The sequence below is a fragment of the Haliaeetus leucocephalus genome, unplaced genomic scaffold (genome assembly GCF_000737465.1).
Source record: "Haliaeetus leucocephalus isolate CR32 unplaced genomic scaffold, Haliaeetus_leucocephalus-4.0 Scaffold656, whole genome shotgun sequence".
Taxonomy (NCBI): Eukaryota; Metazoa; Chordata; class Aves; order Accipitriformes; family Accipitridae; genus Haliaeetus; species Haliaeetus leucocephalus.
In genome coordinates, this window is record NW_010973092.1 from 8,921,072 (window position 1) to 8,927,950 (window position 6,879).

Consider the following 6,879-nt stretch of genomic DNA (forward strand, 5'->3'; position numbering starts at 1 on the left):
CAACTATGGAGGGAGCCAAAGGTAACCATACACCATGTGGCTCCAAGTTAGAGCTCCCCTTGACCTCACGGTACACAGTTCACAGGACAGAGTCTTAAACACCTCTCTTCAGAGGGCTTTGGTTAGAATTCATCCAGACCTGATGCAATTAAATGCTCCGAGTTATTAATATTAACAAGATTTACCGCTCCCCATTTAGAAATGATTTGCATTTTTATGCATTCTTTTAGCATGGATCATCATGAATTTCTTTGGTATTCATGAGGTTGCAATTTGTGTATTTCCATAATTACCTCATCATGTTCTCCATTAGATAATGGACCAAGGGCATAAAACACCAAGCAGAATTCAAAAGCAGCATTGACTCACCACTCCATTGAGAGACTGATTTCCCCTTGTCCTTGAAGCAGAGCTCACAGGAAAGCCCTGGGAAAGAGCTCTGCCCCAGCATGGGCTGAGGCTTGCAGGTTGAAGTGAAAAAAAAACAGAAGTGAAAAAACCCAGAAGTAAAAAAAAAGGAGTGTTTGATCATCACAGCCTATGGGAGTTTCCGTACTCGCTATACTAGGTCCATTGATAAGTTCTCTGCACAGCTCCCTTGGGCTTAGGAGGTTTATACCATGTGCATTACAAGCTAAGAAATCACAATAATTTCAGTTCCACAGTTTTTAAAGTAGGACACAACTGAGAGCTGAAGGGCTCACAAAAACACCTTCTGCACAGCAGGTCCAAAAATGGCTTGGACGAACAGTCCCTGATGCCAGGATGCTGTCACTGCATCCCCTAAGGGAAAGTTTGCATCCAAAACTAACTCAGCCCAAACTTCATGGATAATTCACTAGTGCACTGGAGGCAGAGGGAGGAAGAAGGAGAGATGGATTACATGTACATAAAATCCTTTATGTGTACTTAGGAATGGATATGAACAGATTTAAAATTAACAGGCTTAGTTGACTGTTGGGCAAGTGATCTAAAACGTCCAATAAATAATTCATCCCAGCAACATACATCACTGTGCAGCCTGGTCTGCGACGCAGACCATGTCAGGGGGTCTCACGTGGTGAGAGAGAGAGACAACTTAATTCAGTGCAAAGTGAATAATCCAAAATCCCATAAATGATTCATCACTGGATTAAAAGCTATAGATTTCTCCATAAAATTCTCTGCCCGGCATTAAATATGCAGATGATTGTGTGATGTTTATTAACTACTGGATGGCTTAGTTAAGAATGACACCAGCTCTGGTGCTTGAGAGCAACTCTGAAGCCATGAATCTTCATTAGATGGACATTTAAGCATGAAAAGGGGTTACCTTCAAGGATTCAAGGTTCACTAACATCAATAGAACTACAGAGCATACACCAGTACATGAGAGAGGAGAGCCAGGCCTCAGTATTTTTTGTTTTAGAAAACATAACTATAGACAGGACTTATTCCCTGGTTTGGATTACCTACCCTATGCCTCTTTTCCTGGATATTAAAAAAAACCCAAACCACCAAACCCACAACCACAAACCTTTCCTTTTTTCCAGATATTAAAAAAAACCAACCCCTGCATTTTTGAAATAGCAGGACAATGTATATCTTCTTTCCTTATTAGCATTTTGGGAAGTGGTGGATTTCCCTTCCCCTTGGAGAAGGCTCAGTGCTTGAAAGACTAAAGTCAATGAACTTATAGCAAAGATCATTTCCCAACACCTTTCTCCCTAATCCTTCCAATGGTTTTTGCAAGCTCCAGTTTGCATCCATCTTCCCAGTGTCCTTGTGGCCTCCTATCTCACTCAGCTTCAAACCATTGGGAACTCTTAAGCAGAGGTTACCACGGGGTAAGGAGATGAGCCTTCCTACCAAAGGGTTCTCTGTAGGAAGCCCCGCTCTAATCTCAGTGTTTCTCTTAGTTCTGAGCACTCCCCAAAGTGATCATTTGGAGGGCCCCTTGCCAAGACCACCACCCTTTCTCATGAGCTTGATAGCAGGAGGGAGCGGATGCCAAGATGAGCATTGGGGTGGTTAGAGGTTGGCGTTTCTTTTACCAGGTCACTGCTGCTGCGATGTGACTGCAGGAGGTGCTGAGTCTTGGATTTTGCGTTTTAAAATAGCAAGAGAAACCAAAGCCACGCTGCTCCCAGCTGGGGTTAGACATCAGTGGGAAGAGGAAACCAAGAAGTGCATAGGCACCATGGCCTCCAGCCTTTACTAAGACTTGCAGGAAATCGTGCTGCTGGAGGACACAGAAACCGGAGTCCACGCCAAGCGTGCCAAAAGCGTGCCAAAAGCGTGCCTTGGAGCCAGCCATGAGCCAAGCTCCCAGCTCGGACCTCCATCGTGACTGGAGGAGGCTGCATTTATTCTGCTCGGTGGCAGCAAATCTGCATCACCTTTACAGCCTCTTCTAATCTCTCCAGCTGTTTCTCTGCTCTGTAGCTCGATTTTGCCATCTGCTGTCATGTCTGCAGCAGCACGTCCCATTTCCTCTTTCTACCAGGCTAAAATTTTCCACTTTTTCATGCATTCATCTCACACCGTGCGGTTATCTCTGTTCTTTCCCCAAGTCCCATGATGCTATTTATTCTTATTTCTAATTTCCTATGTACGCAGCCACATTCTTCCCTTCTGCTTGCTCTTTCTTAAGCTCCAATTAGATTCCACCTTTGGAACCCAGAGATTTATTTATATTGACCTTAAAAAATGCCTAGGAAAGCACATTAAGGCTAAGAAACAAACCTGGAAACATAATGAAATGTGCTGCTGAGATGGAAAGGGACCATCAGAGCAGTCAGCTCCAATAAAGTCTATTAAGAGAGGTCTCATTAATCTCAAAATGATATTTAATTCACTTCTCTGGTTTCTCTTTAAAGGAATTGTGTTCCTAACTCGGTGTTTGCCTTTTTTTTCAGTATTTCCTCCTGTTTTCTCATTAGCCAATCCCATGTCCCAAAATATTCAGATCTCCCTTTTTAATTGCTTTTCTGTATTTCTCCATACTAATTGGGTAGTTCAGTCATTATCTCTTCACATCAGACCTCCTTTACCCAATTTAATCGGTCATTTTGATACAGACAATTGTCCACAAAGTACTGGGGTCCAGTGAAAATTATTACTTGGACCAAAAGCTAAATCCTTCATTAATTAACCACATTGCTCCATGGAGCAGAGCCAGACTCCCCAGATATAACACCATTTAGGCTTGCCGTGGACTCCAAACAAATTAAAACGTGCTTCGCCCTAGCCACAGGCTCCCAGCACAAGCCCATAAACGCTGCAATAACTTCAGCAGCTCAGAGCACTGGGGAGAGGCATTAAACCTGGATGATTTCAGGTCTTAGTGCTTGGCAGTGTGAGAGACGGTGGGAGGCAAAGTCTAGGGGGACTGGAGTTTTTTGGGGAAACGCATGGCATCTTTAAAGCAAATGGCTTTGCTCATTGGCAGCTCTCTGGGAGGTACAGGAGGGCAGCAAGGGCAGGGCGAAGGTGCACACGGGCAGACTTTGCAGGGAGACACGCTTTTCAGCAAGTTCAACGGGTAGCAACAAGTTGTAGCAAAGCAACTCTTGAGGAAACCTGCATCCCACAACACAACAGCATGAGCCTCACAGCAGCTGCCAGGGGCCAGGTTGCCTTTTGTCAAAGTTTTCCCAGTCTGAAGCACTGGCCCCTGTAGGGCTTTGCAGCTAAAACTCTGTGTATTGTTTTAAGCTGCTTACCAGAGGGTTTTCTTGGCTGCAGTGCTTTATCTTTACTCAAGTGCACTTCTTCCTTGCCTCCCAAGGTAAGTGTCTTAAAAATAAAGGCTAACATTTCCAGATGCCAATGACGTACTCTCTGACAGTCTTTTCTTTCTAAAAACCTGCTGCTTTCATCCTTTTTTTCCTCACTAGACCCAGAAACTGCATTCTGGGGTTTCTGTTGCTTTTGGAAAACAGCATTTCTTTTTCCTCCAGCTACATTTTAAAAGGCTCCCTTTAACCTTTCACTGAACATACAGACAGCCAGGGTCAGTTCCTCAGAAATTACTTCGATGTATTTTCATTTAAATACAAGCCTCCCAGATTCCTTGCTTCCAATTGCCACTCTAAACCCAAACCTCAGCCTCAATAATTGGGGTGGATAAAAAGATAAATAAAAATGCTCAGTGACATAAGTTACACTTACAGCTTCCCTACGGCATTTCTGGGCTGCATTTCCACATGGCTGATCAGATCAAACTCACTTTGTTGGCTCTGATTTCTTCTGCCCTTGTGCAACTCCCCAAAGCAGGGCCTTGCAAGTCCAGCCAGCACCACAGCAAATGTGCTAGAACCTTCCCCAGCAAGAGCCAGCCCTGCTCTAAAGAAGTCATTAGTGCAGAGCTAATTAATAAGAGCAAAAGGATTGGCCCAGCCCTGCCAATTGGAAGTTGCAATGAAGATATTGCTGGCTTAATTAGCAGGTTTACTTGGGGAGAAAAAAAAAAAAAAAGGTGTTGGTTTGTTGGGTTTTTTATGAGGAGTACATGAAAACTGTTTGGGTTTTTTTTTTCCCCTTTTATTTCGTACAGATTTGTGTGGGATTCATGCCTAGAAGCTGTGTCGGGTGCCAGCCCCCCGGGCTCAGCACGTGCTGTGTGTTGGGGACAGCAGCAGCCACGCTGAGCAGCGTGGAACAGACCCAGGTCTCAGCTGACCAAACCCAACCTGGGAGCCTGCAGCCCACATCCTCTGCTCGGGGACTCTCTTCTGCCTCCCACCGTGCCCCTGGACCAGGGTGCTGAACCCAGGCGAGACTGAGAGGGACCCCAAAGAGGAACCTCCCCTGCTCATCCCTAACTCATGGCCTGTGAGAAGATGCTGTAGGGTCAAAAAGTCTCACCGCAGCCCTGAGCATGACTAGCAGGGAAGTCCAGAGCTGCCACACAATGTTGTCTTCTGATCAACTGTGATTCCCACAATGTGCTCTTACTTCAAGTTGTCGTTGCCCAGAGTTGCCATAGCAGGGACTGCTGAACTCCAGGCAATGGAGACAACAGTGTCGTGGATTTGAACCTTCTCCCGTGCCGTTCCCATCATCGCTGCAGCAGAGTTGGTGAGGACCCCGATGAGATACATGAAAGCTCTGCAGCGTACCCCATAGATGATCCCCCAGCCTCCATGGCCAGTCCCACTTCACTAATGCCCCCCGGCTGGTTACTGACTCAGTCTAGTTTTTAAAGCCTAAATCTCAAGCCAGCTGAAACACAACCAAAAGCCCCCTCAGAAAGGGTGCAATTAGCATGGTGAAATGATGGGCTTTGCTCTGCCGTGCATTGCTGATCTGCCCCGCAGCCACTCAAAGGCTCCAGTTTTCCCAGCTGGGTAGAAGACAAGGTCAGTGCTCCAGAGCTATCACTATGGCAGCATTTACAGGGCTTGAGGATAACAGGGAGGATTTCGGACTTCCCTGGACTGCTCTGTGCTGCCGGCAGCCCTGTCTCCTGCTCAGGCAGCCCAGGGCCAAGCCAAGGTCCACAGCGTGGAGCTGAGCTGACCCCCCTGTGCTAACCACACACGTGCCCATGCGGTCCACAGTGTCCAAACCATCCTCATCCTCAGGGTCAGCCCTAAGCACGACACAGGGATACGTCTGAGCCGTTAAACAGCCACAGCCTGCTTGTCAGCTCTGTGACGCCAAAGTCCTGGGAACAGGGATGGCAGGTCCTGGCGGTGTCCCTGAGGATGGGGTAGGAGTTTGGGGGCAGCTTGTTGCTGCGGAGAAGGACTGGGGACAAATTCTGTCCCCAGCAGCAGCAATGTTCTCCCCCACAGCCCTTCTGTCCCACCAGAAGCAGCAGCAGGTGAATGCCACCCTTCATCTCTTCTTCACTGTTTTTAGTGTCCCCAGAGCCTCTCCATGGAAATCACAGGGGTTTTACCTACACTACTCAGAAACACTGAGGTGGCTTCACCCACCTCCCATGGGCACCTGGAGGGACGGCCAAGTTTCCAAGATGTGGCTGCGCTCTGTGTTGTGCTTCTCACCTGCAGCTTCTCTAAAAGATAAATGGGCAGCACTCGTGGGACTGGGCAGCCCAGTCTCATCCACACAAAACCCAGCCAGACAGCACTATGCTAACCTGTGACTGGGTGCTGGGTGCCCAAATGAAGCACCCCGGGGCTGGATGGTGCAGGTCTGCATTGCTGAGCAGACTCCACCACGAGAGGTGCTGGGTTTTGCAGGTCGTTGTCGTGAGGACAAAAAGGCAACTCCAAACAAACGACTGGGGATCCCTTTTGCACATCACTGGGGGAGACATGGATTTACAAATGAGTGGTATGGGGGTTTATGCCAGCAGGATAGAAAAATTTCCCTACAGGTTGGTCTTCTGGGAATTTTCCCACCTCTGGAAATGCTGCACAACTTCTTTGGAGAGCTGAGACAGCACACCAGTCATTTCAACACCTGGGGAATAACTAACTCCTGTTCAAATGCCTTAGGATGTGGCATAAAAAATACAATTGCTAGTGGTAAATTACAAAGTTTATTAACATACTCTCCAAGGGTCGTTCAAACATGCTGAATCACAGGCAGCATTGGTACTCCTTAAGTAATCTGCTTTTTTGATTTATACTCGCAGCATTCTTGTGGCTTAATTTTTCTCTTGATTATATAAAAGCAATAAGAACTGTATTTGCTGATTTTTTTTCTTTTTCTTTTTTTTTGGCAATTTGAAGTTAGGCAGCATTCTATGTTTTCTTCTCTCTTCTGTTCCTCACAGTATAAGTTGTATTCAAGGAAGTGCATTAGTAAAAATGGAGGAAAGCAGATTCAGTTCTGTAACATGGTATTAGTAAGAAGGCAGATGCCAGAAACACCTATGAATAATGCATAAAGCACCTTCTCAAAGAAGCTTCTTCATGCACTGCA